This window comes from Hyla sarda, chromosome 3, assembly GCF_029499605.1.
Source record: "Hyla sarda isolate aHylSar1 chromosome 3, aHylSar1.hap1, whole genome shotgun sequence".
NCBI classification, from domain to species: Eukaryota; Metazoa; Chordata; class Amphibia; order Anura; family Hylidae; genus Hyla; species Hyla sarda.
The window spans coordinates 99,379,390-99,397,477 of NC_079191.1; the positions used below are offsets into that span (position 1 = coordinate 99,379,390).

General features: G+C 47.6%; 1 long non-coding RNA gene across 1 annotated transcript; it reads right to left on the reverse strand.

Moving 5' to 3' along the window:
* Positions 1–204: 204 nt before the first annotated feature.
* LOC130361581 (uncharacterized) lies at positions 205–13,352 on the reverse strand. The gene is made up of 3 exons (XR_008891071.1): positions 13,244–13,352; positions 10,464–10,556; positions 205–478 (listed from the first exon to the last, which is right to left on the reverse strand). It is a non-coding gene; the product is annotated as an uncharacterized LOC130361581 (long non-coding RNA).
* Between the last annotated feature and the right edge of the window lie 4,736 nt (positions 13,353–18,088).

The following is an 18,088-nucleotide window of genomic DNA, read 5'->3' on the forward strand; positions in this document are numbered from 1 at the left end:
GTGAAGAAGGCGTTTTATGTATACATATTTTGAACCCCAGAGATATTGGTATTTTAAATTGTGTTGTGCTATAATAAAGACAAAAATAAAGGTAGAAGGTAAAAAATAGGGCATCAGTAATCCCTTCTCTGGAATCTTGCGGAGTTTTATAGTTCACCTGGGTAACCTCTAGCACTAGCAGCCTGATGAGATGCCCAGCTGGAGTGATCAACCACCTGATCCTCAGCCAGAGGATTCATGGAAAATGCAAAGTGCATTACAAAACCCACATCATTTTGCTTCTGCAAACCAAAAGGAAGCCTATCCCATGCATGCCATATAAGCAAAAAGAGGTGAGCACAAGGAATTTCTAGGAATAAAAGCCTTTTTACAACAAAATAATTGCTACTAATTAGCATATGTCATCCCCTTCTTATCTGTACTTGAGCTGGATATTCATCTGGAGTTCATCTGGATTTGGGCAAAATATTTTTCAACCCTACAGTAAAAAACAGAGTACCGTTATGTGATCAATTAATCATATCATGGAAAAGCAGGATGATCTGAACAAGTGTTTACATTTGTTGCAGAAGACAAATAAACCTATGATAACAAGGTCAGCAAAATGTCATAGACTGGATGTAGCCCCCCCCCCCCCCCCCCCCCCCACACACACAATAAGCCTCATGGGAAGTATCAAAAGGCCCAGGACCACCCAGAAGCATTAGGAGCCACAGAGATTAATTGCCTCATTATTGCTGAACTTGGGAGAATTTCGAAAATTTAGCTGTTGTCTTCTGGGAAAAAACAACGAAAGCCGACGTAAAGAGTTAAATTGTTGGTCATTAGGCGTCTTGTACAATTATCTGTCATCTATGAAGAGTCTCTCATGCGTGAAGAACTGTTTGGTTTACAGATTAGCGTCAGATGGATCCCAATCAACACATCCTGCTCCGGCTCCATTGAATCTTAGACAAAAAGACTTCATTCTCCTTAATTATAAGCAATAACAACAATGGTTCATAACCGGGTCAGGCAATTCATCTGTGTTAGAGCACTGTACGTGGCTGGCTTCAAAGAGATGAATGATATAAGCGCCTCTATTATTACCCAAACAAAAGTGTCAATAAATCCCAGTAAAGAAAATCCTGAATAACTGTGGGAGTAGAGAAATCTGCATTGTGGAGTGGAATTCTACTGGGGTAGAGTCACCAGGGCGGTAACACATTGATCCAAGCATGCACTACTGTGTAGTGAGATCAAGTGATGACTGATGGATTATATGAATATAGGAACATCCTTTAGCTCAATGGTATCCAAACTTTAGACCTCCAGATGTTGCAAAACTCTGGAGGTGCCCAGTATGGAGAACACTGATCTAGAGGATGTTCCTAAATTCATATAATCCATCAGTCATCACTTGATCTCAATACTTAAAGCGTCATAGAGCAAAAAAATTAAATAAAAAAGTGATGTTACTCAGTACCTAATCCTGATCATGTACATATTATTTTTATGTGTCTAGAACCTATATATCCCTAACAAATAGCATTTATACACTGCTCAAAAATATAAAGGGAACACAATGTAACTCCAAGTCAATCACACTTCTGTGAAATCACACTGTCCACTCAGGAAGCAACACTGATTGACAATCAATTTCACATGCTGTTGTGCAAATGGAACAGACAACAGGTGGAAATTATAGGCAATTAGCAAGACACCCCCAATAAAGGAGTGGCTCTGCAGGTGGTGACCACAGACCACTTCTCAGTTCCTACGCTTCCTGGCTGATGTTTTGGTCACTTTTGAATGATGGCGGTGCTATCACTCTAGTGGTAGCCTGAGACGGAGTCTACAACCCACACAAGTGGCTCAGGTAGTGCAGCTCATCCAGGATGGCACATCAATGCAAGCTGTAGCAAGAAGGTTTGATGTGTCTGTCAGCATAGTGTCCAGAGCATAGAGGCGCTACCAGGAGACAGGCCAGTACATCAGGAGACATGGAGAAGGCCGTAGGAGGGCAAAAACCCAGAAGCAGGACCTACCTCTGCCTTTGTGCAAGGAGGATCATTGCCAGAGCCCTGCAAAATTACCTCCAGCAGGCCACAAATGTGCATGTGTCCACTCAAACGATCAGAAACAGACTCCATGAGGGTGCTATGAGGGCCCGACGTCCACAGGTGGGGGTTGTGCTTACAGCCCAACACCGTGCAGGACGTTTGGCATTTGCCAGAGAACACCAAGATTGGTAAATTTGCCACTGGTGCCCTGTGCTCTTCACAGATGAAAGCAGGTTCACACTGAGCACATGTGACAGACGTGACAGAGTCTGGAGACGCTGTGGAGAACGTTCTGCTGCCTGCAAAATCCTCCAGTTTGGCGGTGGGTCAGTAATGGTGTGGGGTGGCATTTCTTTGTGGGACGCACAGCCCTCCATGTGTGTGACAGAGGTAGCCTGACTGCCATTAGGTAACGAGATGAGATCCTCAGACCCCTTGCGAGACCATATGCTGGTGCGGTTGGCCCTGGGTTCCTCCTAATGCATGACAATGCTAGACCTCATGTGGCTGGAGTGTGTCAGCAGTTCCTGCAAGAGGAAGGCATTGATGCTATAGACTGGCCCGCCCCCCTCCCCCAGACCTGAATCCGATTGAGCACATCTGGGACATCATGTCTCGCTCCATCCACCAATGCCATGTTGCACCACAGACACACACACTACTGAGCCTCATTTTGACTTGTTTTAAGGACATTACATCAAAGTTGGATCAGCCTATAGTGTGGTTTTCCACTTTGATTTTGAGTGTGACTCCAAATCCAGACCTCCAACGGTTGATAAATTTGATTTCCATTGATAATATTTGTGTGATTTTGTTGTCAGCACATTCAACTATGTAAAGACAAAAGTATTTCATATGTTTAGTTCATTCATTCAGATCTAGGATGTGTTATCTTAGTGTTCCCTTTATTTTTTTGAGCAATGTATGTTGCTCACTTGCTTTTTCTTTTTACCTTGTGGAGGGGGCATGTCCTTCTCTCTCCCTCACTGTGATGACTCATCTGCTCTTAGTCTGGGAGAAGCCTGGCAGTCTGCAAATCACTGCACAGCAGGTTTTATGCATACATTTTCTATCTGTTCCTAGTAAAGCTGGATGCTATCATTCAGCTTTCACATACTCTTAAATGTCTGCTCAGCTTCTTTGTCATTCAGAGTTAGAAAGCTTTGGCTATTCAAGCATGCTGGAGTTGTAGTTTTGCATTGCAATAGCTGGAGCTGCATTGTTTGTAAAGCACTGTGTTAGAGCAGTGTTGCCTTAAGCTGTTTCAAAACTACAGCTCCCAGCATGCCCACATATCCTTTGTGTGTAGTTTGCAAGAGCTGGAGGCACACAGCTGGAGAATACACAGCTCTAAAACAGAGTTTTATAAAGATTTTACCCCCAGCTGTTGTAAAACTACAACTCCCACCATGGGAGTTGTAGTTTAGGAACAGCTGAAGGCTGTAGTGGTGCAATGGTGATCTCCTATACTGGATACCAACACACTTTACTGCCGGTATACAGTATGCTGCAAAATACAGAGTAGTTTGTCTGCATAAAGACAGATGACCCCTAGTGTCGGCTATTTTCATTTTAGATTTTTTTTGTAAAATTGTAAAAAAACATCTTATCAGTAGTACTGCAATATATAAAAAGGTTTTTCATAATGAAAGTGCCTCTTTAATACACAGTAGACCAGTGGCCTTCAAATTTATACTGAAATGTATATGGATCTAGACCAGTTGGCTTTAAACTGTGGACCTCCAGATGATGCAAAACTACAACAATAAATTTGAAGACAACTGGTCTAGATCCATATACATTTTATTATGCATTTGAAGACCACTGGTCTAGATCCATATACATTTTAGTATAAAATTGAGGACAATGGTCTAGATCAGTGATGGCAAACCTATAGCACGAGTGCCGCAGGTGGCACGCTGAACCCCCTCTGTGGGCACGCAGCCATAGTCCGCCAGGTGGGGCAAACCGGGACATTCCTGTGTCCTGAAAGATCTTTTCGGGACACAAGGATGTTCCGGTTAACTTTCTGCGGCCCCGCGTTAACTTTAGAAATGAAGGGCCTTTGGGAGGTAGCGCACACAGGGATGTCACTGACTGAGGAGGAGGACGCGCGCTGGCCGGCATGGTAAGTTACCAGCTACACTTCAGCTTCGATGCTCTGACCACCGCTCCTCTGGTCCCGGGACCTACTGCTATGGCCTATAGGCCATAGCAGTAGGTCGTGACCCCTGAATGGAGGAGTGGTGGACGGAGCACTGTGAGGCAGTACACAGACATACAGCCTCCAGCCATACACTGTATATGGCTGAAGGCTGTATGTCTGTGGGGGAACTATACTGCACCTTATGTGGGGGGATTACAACCTAATGTGGGGGAACTATACTGCACCTAATGTGGGGGAACATACTGCCAACCTAATGTGGGGGAACTGCAACCTAATGTGGGGTAACTACAACCTAATGTGAGGGAAGATACTGCCAACCTAATGTGGGGGAACTATACTGCACCTAATGTGCGGGGATTACAACCTAATGTGGGGGAACTATACTGCACCTAATGTGGGGGAACGTACTGCCAACCTAATGTGGGGAAACTGCAACCTATTGTGGGGGAATATACTGCCAACCTAATGTGGGGGGAACTATACTGCACCTAATGTGGTTGGATTACTACCTAATGTGGGGGAACTATACTGCACCTAATGTGGGGGAACATACTGCCAACCTAATGTGGGGGAACTATACTGCAGCTAATGTGGGGGAACTACAACCTAATGTGGGGGAACTGCAACTTAATGTGGGGGAACATATTGCCAACCTAATGTGGGGGAACTATACTGCCTACCTAATGTGGGGAACTATACTGCCAACCTAATGTGGGGGAACTACACTGCCTACCTAATGTGGGGGAACTACAACCTAATGTGGGGGAACTATACTGCCTACCTAATGTGGGGGGACTACAACCTAATGTGGGGGAACTACAACCTAATGTGGGGGAACTTCAAACTAATGTGGGGGAACATACTGCCTACCTAAGTTGTTTTTTCTAAACTTAATTGCTGTGCTGGCACTTTGAGGGAAAAAAGTTGGCGTACATTATGGTTTGGGCACTTGGGCTCAAAAAGGTTCGCCATCACTAGTCTAGATCAATATAAGCTTTAGTATAAGTTTGACCCCTGCGATCTTGCATGCAGCACCCCGCTCTCATCAGGCTCCGGAGCGAACATCAGCTCCGGGTCTGATGACTGCCGATCACGGGGCTGGAGTATCGTGTCGTCACGGCTCTTCCCCCATGTGACGTCACGCTCCGCCCCTCAATGTAAGTCTATGGCAGCTGTCTCGCCCCCTGCCATAGACTTGCATTGAGGGGCGGAGCGTGACGTCATACGGGGCCGGAGCTGTGACATCACGATCACTGACCCCGTCATCAGACCTGGAGCGGATGTTCGCTCTGGGGCCTGATGAGAGCGGGGTGCTGCGTGCGAGATCGGCGGGACCCGGCGCGATCAGGCAACTTATCCCCTATCCTTTAGATAGGGGATAAGTTGTCAGCATGGTAGTACCCATTTAATTGCTGTGCTGGCACTTTGAGGGAAAAAAAGTTGGCGTACATTACGGCTTGGGCACTCGGGCTCAAAAAGGTTCGCCATCACTAGTCTAGATCAGTATAAGCTTTAGTATAAGTTTGAAGACCACTGGTCTAGATCAATATAAAAAAAAATAATAATAACATTCAAGGGGTAGTCACCTGAAATGGTTTTCACTTCACAGGTGTGCTGGTGTGGAGGAGGAGGTGTGATGGTGTGGCGGTGCTTTGCTGGTGACACTGTTGGGGATTTGAACCAGCATGGCTACCACAGCATCTTGCAGCGGCATGCTATTCCATCCGGTTTGCGTTTAGTTGGACCATCATTTATTTTTCAACAGGACAATGACCCCAAACACACCTCCAGGCTGTGTAAGGGCTATTTGACCAAGAAGGAGAGTGATGGGGTGCTGTGCCAGATGACCTGGCCTCCACAGTCACCAGACCTGAACCCAATCAAGATGGTTTGGGGTGAGCTGGACCGCAGAGTGAAGCCAAAAAGGGCCAACAAGTGCTAAGCAACTCTGGGAACTCCTTCAAGACTGTTGGAAGACCATTTCAGGTGACTACCTCTTGAAGCTCATCAAGAGAATGCCAAGAGTGTGCAAAGCAGTAATCAAAGCAAAAGGTGGCTAGAACCTAGAATATGACATTTTCACACTTTTTTGTTATGTCTATAATTCCACATGTGTTAATTCATAGTTTTGATGCCTTCAGTGTGAATCTACAATCTTCATAGTCATGAAAATAAAGAAAACTCTGAATGAGAAGGTGCGCCCAAACTTTTGGTCTGTACTATATATATATATATATATATATATATATATATATATATATATACTGTATATATAGCTCAATGGGGAGATTTATCAAAACCTGTCCAGAGGAAAAGTTGCTGAGTTGCCCATAGCAACCAATCAGATTGTTCTTTCATTTTTTAAAAGGCCTCTGAGAAATGAAAGAAGCGATCTGATTGGTTCCTATGGGCAACTCACCAACTTTTCCTCTCGACGGGTTTTGATTCCAGCATCACTTCCAAATGGCAAAAGATAATTCCATGAAATTTGGTACACATGTTACTTATAACAGCTAAAAATATAGCATAGGTTGATTAACCCTTACCTACCCCCATTTGCGATGGTCAGGGTTTTTGTTCAAAGTCCCGCACAAGTCTAAGGGAAATATATCTCACTGCATAACTTCCAAACGGCTGGAGATATTTCAATAATACTTGGTCATATGTTACTTATATGCCACACCCTCCACGCATACCACACCCATCTCGTAAAGACACGCCCATCCTTTAACCTCCTGAGCGGTAATCCAGAGCGTTAATTTTACCTGCCAGGATCGGTAACCCCGAGTCACGCTCGGGGTAGAATTGCAGAGTTGCCGGCCGGGCTGCACGATATATCGCAAAAGCAATGCGATATAGCGATGCGGCCCCTGGGAAAACATGCGATTATCTGCTTTGGTCGGCTCCCGTGGCGGGGGCTGGCCAGAGCAGGTAAAGAAAAATACTAAAAGTCAGTGTTTCCCTACCAGGGGGCCTCCAGCTGTTGCAAAACTACAACTCTCAGCATGCCCGAACAGCCAAAGGCTGTCCGGGCATGCTGTGAGTAGTAGTTTCACAACAGCTGGAGGCACCCTGTTAGAAAACACTGAGCTAAGTGTAAAAGGAAAAAGGAGTAAAATAAAAAAAAACTTTTGCTTACCTAATCCCGGTCCCTGCAGATGTTGTTCCCCTCCGTGCGCTCCGGTCCCTGCTCTCTTCACTATTCATCTTACAGGACCTTTCACTTTTCAGCCAATCACAGTGGTGTAAAGCCAGTGATTGGCTGAAGGGGAAAGGGCTTGTTCTGCAGCAAATACACTAGGTTTGAAATCTGCCCGGCAAACTCAGTGTATCCTGCTGCAGGACAAGAATGTGACAAGAGGGGGGGGGGGGGGAGAATGTGACAGAGGGGGGAATGTGACAGAGGGGCAGAAGGGGGAATGTGACAGAGGGGCAGAGGGGGGAATGTGACATGAAGGGGGAGGGATGTGACAAGGGGGGAAGAATGTGACAAGGGGGGGATGTGACGGGGGGAGGGGAATGTAACATGAACGGGGGAGAATGTGACAAGGGGGGGAATGTGACAAGGGGGGAAGAATGTGACAAGGAGGGGGGAGAATGTGACAAGGGGGGGATGTGACAAGGGAGGGGGGATGTGACAAGGGGGAGGAGAATGTGATAAGGGGGGGGGGAATGTGACAAGGGAGGGGAATGTGACGGGGGAGATGTGAAATGGGCAGGGGGGGGGGGGGGGGGGAAATTCAATGCAAAAAATTGTACTGCTTTTGGTACAAATTTCCAGACAGAATCATACCGCCAGGGAGGTTAAGTCACTCCTCCTTTTATTTTCTACCCTTTTGTGCAAATCACATGCACTCCCACAAAGCCACGCCCACTTCTATTTTTGGCTTACAATCTCTTCATCACAACTCAGCCCCATCTGAGGATGGGATATGAGGATGGCATGTGAGGAAGATATATGAGGTACAGGATAAAAGCTCGGGATATTAGGACGGGATATGAAGCTGGCATATGAGGACAGGATATAAGAACAGGATAAAAAGTTGGGATATGAGGATAGGTTATGAGGATGGGATATTGAAACAGAATATGGGGTTAGGATATAAGGTTGGCATATGAGGTCGGGCTATGAGGATGGGATATGAGGTGGAAATATGAGGACGGTATGTAAGGATGGGATATGAGGATGGAATTTAAGGTTGGCATTTGAGGATGGGATGTGAGCACAGGATATAAGGACGGATTGGAGGACGGGATGTGAGGTCGGGATATTAGGATGGCATATGAGGTTGGGATATGAGGAAAAAAGCTTCCTCCTTTGCTGCTCTTCCTTCCATACAAGGATTAGGTAGGAATAACAGGGCAACACTGGGTACTCAGCTAGTTTCAGTATAAATTTGAATACCACTGATCTAGATCAGTATACATTTTAGTATAAATTTGAAGGCCATGTATGCAACGGAACACGTGGGGACTTAGTGGACAACGTACCTCTGACCACCATCTTAATATTTGACCTAACCCTCTCTTCTATTGCTGGTATCTCCTGCTTAAGGGCAGCATTACTTTATCTCACTTCATGCATCATTTTTCCTTATTATGTCATTTTGATATATATTGTTAATCATATGTGTGTATAGGCACTTTATTCATCTTAGTGATTCCCTGTTTTGAAAGTGGGTTATCTTTTCATTGTATATATTACGGTAGTCCAGGAGGGGGCCATATTGGCTTCCCCCCTGTCTTGTAGGGTGGCTCTGTGTTGAGACTTTTTTTTTTTTTTAAACAATGTTTTATTAACATTTCAATAAATAACATTACAACAACATGCAGATTCATATAGTCAGAAACTGGGTGGCAAATACAATATTCAAAAAAGCATAATAAAATAGGGAACAAAGTGGGGAGTAAATTCCCAAAATAACACAGTGGTAAATTAGCCATGTCTGAACAATTAAGGGGAGAAGCTTCAAAAATGGCGAGCACCGCCACTCTGCCCATGAAGAGAACCACACCCAGCAAGTAAAAAGGTCTCCAGACGAGAAAGGCCAGAGGACTCGGACCTACAGCTAAACGTGTCCCACCATACAACAATGTGTTGCCCCTGAATGCAAAATGGTGAACTACCCCCAACAAAGAAACACCCCAAAAACAAAAGAAAGAAAACAACTAAAACCCCTAGCCATTCTGAAGGCTAGACCTAAGTAGTCTGCAGGGACCTGGCCCACAACAGACAGCAGGGTAAAATCCCTGGAACAAGAGAGACAAAGAAGACAAGAGAAAGATAAACCAACATATAGAATAGACACGGAAACAAAGGAAGTAGAAAAAGAAAACTAAAGAAAAAAGAAGAAATAAGAGAGTTTCGTGCTCCACCCCAAACCGTCACCACTGTGAGATGCTACGGTACTAAACCTCCACTTGCAATCTTCCTAGTGTACCTGCCAGAGACGCCCAGCAATACCAAGAAGAGTGTCAGAAGTCGGACATAAGTTTCGTAATCTCATGGGGCTGATAGGCGAATTCAAGAAACCTCCTCCAGTCCCTGAAAAACTTTCCCGCCCTAACTTCTGTATTACGTAAGGTCTCTAGCCGGACAATAAACAGTATGCACTTCATAATCTCCACTATCTGTGTCAAAGTGGGAATCTCCTTCTGTAACCATAAACGCAATAAACATTTAAAGGGGTACTCCGGCGCTTAGACATCTTATCCCCTATCCAAAGGATAGGGGATAAGATGCCTGATCGTGGGGTACTCGCTGCTGGGGACCCCCACAATCTCGCACGCAGCACCCCATTCTCATCAGGCCCCGGAGCGACGGCCATCACGCCCCCTCCCATAGACTTGCATTGAGGGGCGGGGCGTGACGTCACACACGGGGCGGAGCCGTGACGTCACGCTCTTTCACTCACGTGGTCGGGATCCGAAGCCTCCAGTGTTGCCGGAAGCCATTGAGATGGGTGCTGCAGCCGAGATCCCGGGGGTCCCCAGTGGCGGGACCCCCGTGATCAGGCATCTTATCCCCTATCCTTTGGATAGGGGATAAGATGTCTAAGTGCCGGAGTACCTCTTTAACTGCTGACAGCAACATGAGATGTACCCCTTTTACCGCCACTAGACTATCCAAAGTATTCTGTGATCCTCTAGGAATGTAATGAAAGATCATACCCAGGGGGTTCAGAGGGACATCTACATTCCACACCTGTCTTATATACACCCCCACAGTCCCAGAGAGCGTGCAAGAGACCCACCTTTTCTTGATCACATTTTTGGGCATAGGTAGCTTTAAGTAGGATACGGAAATGAGTCTCCCTCCAGGTTTCACTTGTAACCGCCTTCCTGTCCTGCAAGAGACCCATAATCAATTTAGAGGTGGCATCCTGAACCTCTAGCTCTTTCTCCCAGGACTGAAATACGGTATCCCTCAGAGAGTGAAGAGCCACTCGCTTCAAGTGAAAATATATGTCTGACATCGACTGATGGCTCTCCGCCCCTCCTAGAAAAGCGTAAAAAATCTTTTCATTGGCATAGAAATTCTGACAGCTCGGCATGGAACACAAATACGACTTTAGCTGGTGAAATTGGAAGGCTTGCGGAGCCCATAGATCATATTGGTCCGCTAACTCGGCCCAGGAGGGCAGAGAGCAGTCAGTGCTCGACAGGACATGTCTAACTTGCCTAATACCCACACGATACCAGAAAGCAAAAATCTTATTGTGTCTTCCCTGAGGAAAAGTAGGCGAGTTCCAGAGAGGTAGACCCAAGGACATTATCTAGGGAAGCTCGAAGAGCTTCCTCACTGCTTTCCAAGCAGCAATCGTGTCTTTCAAAAGAAGGCTCGATTTAACGTTTGCAGGTAAGTTACTATATGGAGTGTGGAGGAGAGCACCCAAATCCCATGGCGACACAGCGCCTTTTCCACACGCAAATTAGAGAACCAGGACGTATGCAACATCCAGTCTCTGGCATGCCTGTGTAGTGCTGCCAAGTTGTAGAGTCGAATGTCTGGCATCTGCAGACCCCCCTCAGGTTTGGGTAGACATAGCTTCCCAAAGGAAATACGAGGATGCTTTCAGTTCCAAAGGAAAGCAGTGAGGGCCGTCTGCAGACGGGAGACATCCGAATGATGCAACAATAAAGCAATCAGCTGTAGAGGGTAGAGGAGCCTTCCAAAACTAACCATTTTCACTAAGTGGGCCCTACCAAAAAGGGACAGGGGCAGAGATTTCCATCTGGTGAGATCACGTAAGACCCTGTGGAAGAGGGGGATATAATTAAGTTTATAAAGGGAGGCAGGATGTCGGACAATCTTAATTCCCAGGTACACAATATGATTCGTAGTCACCTCCACACCAAGAGTAGAAGATGTTCTATGACTCCCTTCACACAGGTAGAGGAGTTGACACTTTGAAATGTTGACCTTGTAGCTAGAATAAACTGAAAGTAGCCAGTATATCAAGCACATCGTGTAGCTGGGTATTAGGGGAACTCATAAACAACAGCATATCATCAGCAAAACATGCTAACTTCAATTCTCGGTCACCCACCATGATACCCTTATATATGGGCGAGGTCAGGAGATATACCGCCAATGGCTTAAGGGCAAGGTCAAACAAGAGGGGTGACAGGGGGCTACCCTGCCTTGTACTCTTCTGTAAATGGATGTTACTAAATAGGAAACCTGGTGTAGAAATTCTTGATAACAGTGACATATACAGGGCATCAATAAAAGTTCAGAAGGCACCTGAGAATCCAAAGCAGTCAAGGACACCACGCAGCCAGGTCCAACTCACATTATCTAACGCTTTTTCCATGTCAATGGCCAAGAGGCCTGCCGGGTCTGCACAGTATCCCCCCCTGCTCATTACATCTATCGCTGCTAGTACCGAGCGGATATTGGTCACTCCAGATCGACCCTTAACAAAGCCCGTTTAATGGGAACCCAAAAGGTCAGGGAGGCTAACCTATTGGCCATAATTTTAGCTAACAGTTTTAAATCTTGATTTATTAAGGAGATGGCTCTATAAGATCCTGGTTTGTCTGGTGGCTTCCTCTGTTTTTTAAAGGACCTTTATATACGCTCCCCCCCCCCCCCCCCCCCAAGATGGCATTAAAAAGTGTGGCCAAAGGACTCAAAATATCAGCAGCCTCTAAAGCTTTATAGAACTCTCCCCCAAAGCCATCAGGTCCGGGTGCTTTCCCAGAGGAAAATGTTTTAATGCACGCTGACACCTCCTCAGTAGTTATAGGGGAATTGGGCATGACTATATCCTCCTCAGCAACCTTGGGAAGAGACAGAGCATCTAGGAAACACTGTCCGCTCTGCTCATCTACTTCGATATTAGCGTAGAGACGTTGATAGAATTGTTGAAGAATGGAGTTGATGGTCTTGAGGTGAGTGTGTTTGTTGCCTGCCTAATCTACCAGTTCCCTAATAAATTCCCCCTTTCTCTGCGGTTTGGACATGCAAGCAATTTGCCAGCCTTATTCCTTAACTTTAAAAAATCTACTGACCTCTGGTCCCTGAAAATGTTATCCCACGCCGCCAAGCTAGCTTCAAAATCCATTTAAGCCTCCACACACAAATCTTTATTGTCTGGTGAGGGTGACCCCAGGAAGCTAGTGTAAGCATCCAGCAACTTAACAGTATATGCTTCATATGCTGTCCTACACTTTTTCTTTTTAGCAGCTACATAAGCGATAATGCGACCCCTCAGAACTACTTTCACAGTATCCCAAAATAAAGCTGGCTTATCAGCAGAGGAGGCATTTGTGGAGGTGTACTCTAGCCACCATCCTTTTAACTGAGCAAGAAAATCTGTATCAGATGCCAGAAAAGCGGGGAACCTCCACAAAATGTCTGTACCTTTGGGATGGAAGTCTTGCAATGTAAGGCATACAGGGGCGTGATCTGAAATGACCAAGTCAGAAATAAGTATCTCCTCCACCCTCGACAGAAGACCCTGAGAGGCTAGGACAAAGTCTATTCTAGACCAGGCGTTTTGTGCATGGGAAAAAGGCGTATACTCACGACCCATAGGGTTAAAATGCCTCCACACATCCATCAGCAATGTAGATTCAGTAACGAGAAGTAGGGAGTCATCCCCACTGGAACTCTCAGATACACAGTCTCTGGTGCGCTTTCTGTCCTCCTCCACTCTACCATCCTGCAACAACTTGGCTTCTAGAGAAGAGAAAAAAGCTTGATGAGATATATTCGGACCATATACATTATATAAAGACAAGTTACCCACCGCTGTGTCTAAAAGAACATATAACAGGCGACCCTCAGTGCCTGCGTCAGACGAGATCACCTAGAACTGTAATCTCTTATGAAACAGGATCAGCACACCTGCTTTGCGGTTGTCAGCTGGCGAACCCATCACCTCCCCTACCCATGTTTGTTTCATCCTAGGAAAATCAGATTCGAGTAGGTAAGTTTCTTGCAACAATGCAATATCAGCATCTAGTTTTTTAAGATGTCTAAGGACCATGCACCTCTTTTGGGGGATGATTGCAGATCATATACTACTAACTGGAAAACAGGGATATGATGTGACTGCCAGCAGACAACCAAATGGGGAGATGCAGTGAAGGAAAGGAAGAAGAAAAATAGAAAAAGCAAAAACAGAGGAAGAGAAGACGGAAACATGAAAAAGAGCCATAGAACGACCAAAGAGCAGGCCACAGAAAGAGAAACTTGCCAAACCCTAGGCCTACCCAGAGACCAAGTAAGACCCAGCAAATGTGAGGCTCAGCAGTGCTAAAGAACATAACAGACTTCAATTATTTTGCGTACCCCTGAGGGCGCACTGTACCCTCACTCCACAGAACCATTTAGCTACACCTCACTTCCATTCCCTCCCCCAACCTAGCTAATATAACAGCAATCAGTAACCCCGCACCCACCGCCCTATGTAAGAACTGATAAATAGGCAGAAAATATCAGAATATAATACAGTAGAACAAAAATTAAGACCCCCCCCCCCCAGGTAGTGTAGGTACCAGGCGCAGCAAAACTGAGCTATATGAGAAGGGTGGTGCAGCAGTCCCAAAAACAAACAAAAATAAATCGTCCGTGAAGAAGAGTATTGAGCAACTCCTCAAACACGTTCCCCCTGCATGGCTGACAAAATCTGTGCACAAGTGCCTCTCACTGGAACATCAAAGGTGACAGGTAAGTTCAGGTAGGTTGCAGTGACAAGGTAGAGTCCTTGTCCATGCAATGGCGCTTTTGCTGCATACGGGATCTGCCATCCGGTAGGCTCAGGGAGACCAGCCTAGCAGTAGTGCTTTCCGAAGTGGTGATGGTCTCGGAATTTCCATTCGGAAAGAAAATCTTCAGTTTAGCTGTTAGGATTCGGCAGGCTGGATGTGGATCCTCTGTGTAAGCGAGGGATTGGCGTGGACCGTACCGGTGGACCGGTTCTAGGTTGCTACTGGTATTCACCAGAGCCCGCCGCAAAGCGGGATGGACTTGCTGCGGCGGTAGCAACCAGGTCGTATCCACCGGCAACGGCTCAACCTCGCTGACTTCTGAGAAGGCATGGGACAGAAGGACTAGACAGAGGCGAGGTCAGACGTAGCAGAAGGTCAGAGCAGGCGGCAAGGTTCGTAGTCAATGGTGATAGCAGAAGGTCAGGAAACACTGGTATAGCAACACTGGAAACGCTTTCTCAAGGCACAAGGGCCACAAGATCCGGCAATGCTGGGAAGGGGAAGTGAGGTTATATGAGCAAGGAGCAGGTGGAAGCTAATTAGACTGATTTGGGCCAGGCACCAATCATTGGTGCACTGGCCCTTTAAATCTTAGAGAGCTGGTGCACGCGCCCTAAGGAGCGGAGCTGCGCACGCCAGGACGTGACAGCCGGGGACCGGGACAGGTGAGTAGCTTGGGATGCAATTCGCGAATGGGCGCGTCCCGCTATGCGAATCGCATCCCCGCCGGCAGTGTCCGTGCAGCGCTCCCGGTCAGCGGGTCTGACCGGGGCGCTGCAGAGAGGGGAACACCACGAGCGCTCCGGAAGGAGCAGGGACCCGGAGCGCTCGGCGTAACAGTACCCCCCCCTTAGGTCTCCCCCTCTTTTTGTCGCTTCACATGAGACGAGGCCATTGGGAGCGATTCTTGAGTTTCTTTCTGGAAGACAGAGAAGTCCTGGGTAAATTCATCAATGGCAGGCAGTCCAGAAGAAGTGGGAATGGGGAGGGGGGGGGCAGAGGGTGAAGGTTGCCACGGGGCAGAGTGTTAACAGGAAGGGGGCTATGAGGAAGCAAAATCTCTGCTCGTTTTTTGCAAAAAACATCGGCATAGTCCTGATAGGCCTTGGGGAGACCTGGTATAGGAGGAGTCACTGAGGTTTGACTGACGGGACTGAGAGCAGACGTGAGGCATTTTTTGTGGCAAGAAGCACCCCAGCTCTTGATCTTCCCGGTGGTCCAGTCAAGGGTAGGAGAATGGCGTTGGAGCCATGGCAGACCGAGGAGGACTTCAGAGGTGCAGTTGGGCAGAACAAAAAATAAAAAATTTTCGTGATGCAGTACAATGCTCATAAGCAGGGGTTCTGTGCGGTAACGCACAGTGCAGTCCAATTTTACTCCGTTGACCGAGGAAATGTAGAGCGGCTTGACAAGACGGGTCACAGGGATGTTGAACCTATTAACAAAAGAGGCCAAAATAAAATTTCCCGCAGAACCAGAGTCCAAGAAGGCCACAGCTGAGAAGGAGGATTTGGCAGAAGGAGAAATCCGCACGGGCACAGTGAGACGTGGAGAAGCAGACTTCACACCAAGAGACGCCCCTCCCACGTGAGCTGGGTGCGTGCGTGCGTTTCCCAGACGTGGAGGACGAATAGGGCAATCCACTAGGAAATGTTCGGTACTAGCGCAGTACAGACATAGATTTTTATCTCTGCGGCGAGTCCTCTCTTCATGGGTCAGGCGAGACCGATCCACTTGCATAGCCTCCTCGGCGGGAGGCACAGGGGTAGATTGCAAAGGATACTGGGAGAGAGGTGCCCAGAGATCAAGGTCCTTTTCCTGGTAGAGCTCCTGGTGTCTTTCAGAAAAACGCATGTCAATGCGGGTGGCCAAATGGATAAGTTCATGCAGGTTGGCAGGAATTTCTCGTGCGGCCAGCAAATCCTTGATGTTACTGCATAGGCCTTTTTTAAAAGTCGCGCAGAGAGCCTCGTTGTTCCAAGATAATTCAGAGGCGAGGGTACGAAATTGGATGGCGTATTCGCTTACAGAAAAATTTCCCTGGACCAGTTTCAGCAAGGCTATTTCGGCAGAAGAGGCGAGGGCTGGTTCCTCGAAGACACTACGAACCTCAGCGAAGAAGGACTGAACAGTGGCAGTGACAGGATCGTTGCGGTCCCAGAGCGGTGTGACCCATGACAAGGCCTTCCCAGACAGGAGACCAACCACGAAAGCCACCTTTGACCGTTCTGTGGGAAATTGGTCCAACAACATCTCCAAATGTAGGGAACATTGAGACAGAAAACCACGGCAGAGTTTAGAGTCCCCATCATATTTGTCCGGCAGGGACAAGCGGAGGTTAGGAGCGGCCACTCGCTGCGGAGGAGGTGCAGGAGCTGGCGGAGGAGATGGTTGCTGCTGTAGCTGTGGCAGAAGTTGCTGTAGCATGGCGGTCAACTGCGACAGCTGCTGTCCTTGTTGGGTGATTTGTTGGGATTGCTGGGCGACCACCGTGGGTAGGTCAGCGAGACTTGGCAGCAGCACCTCAGCGGGATCCATGGCCGGATCTACTGTTAGGATTCGGCAGGCTGGATGTGGATCCTCTGTGTCAGCGAGGGATTGGCGTGGACCGTACCGGTGGACCGGTTCTAGGTTGCTACTGGTATTCACCAGAGCCCGCCGCAAAGCGGGATGGACTTGCTGCGGCGGTAGCAACCAGGTCGTATCCACCGGCAACGGCTCAACCTCGCTGACTGCTGAGAAGGCTTGGGACAGAAGGACTAGACAGAGGCGAGGTCAGACGTAGCAGAAGGTCAGGGCAGGCGGCAAGGTTTGTAGTCAATGGTGATAGCAGAAGGTCGGGAAACACTGGTATGGCAAACACTGGAAACGCTTTCTCAAGGCACAAGGGCAACAAGATCCAGCAATGCTGGGATGGGGAAGTGAGGTTATATGAGCAAGGAGCAGGTGGAAGCTAATTAGACTGATTTGGGCCAGGCAACAATCATTGGTGCACTGGCCCTTTAAATCTTAGAGAGCTGGCGTGTGCGCGCCCTAAGGAGCGGAGCCGCGCGTGCCAGGACGTGACAGCCGGGGACCGGGACAGGTGAGTAGCTTGGGATGCGATTCGCGAGTGGGCGCGTCCCGCTATGCGAATCGCATCCCTGCCGGCAGTGTCAGTGCAGCGCTCCCGGTCAGCGGGTCTGACCAGGGCGCTGCAGAGAGGGGAACGCCGCGAGCGCTCCGGGGAGGAGCAGGGACCCGGAGCACTCGGCGTAACATTAGCAGGATATTACAGGACTAAGCGAAGTTGCTGCTGCACTAAGGAGGAGCATACAGTCGAGAAGACCTTGCGACGTTTAGCAACATCCATAGAATAATCAATGAAGAGCAGAAGTTTCTGACCCCGTAGCATCAGTGGGGTTTGCGACTTCTTAAAGGTGCACAATATGCCTTCTTTGTCGGCATAATTCAGGTATTTGATGATAACATGATGGGGCTTAGGTTCATCAGCCGGTGACTGAGCCAATAGATGCAGTGGTGGGCCTATTTTATGCCCCCTCTCAACCGTGCAGACAATATTAAGACCAAGTGCCTTGGGGAATTTCCTTAGCACACAACTGAGTGAGATGGTGCGGCATAATGGATTCAGGCAGTCCAACTATGCGTAGAGTGCTCC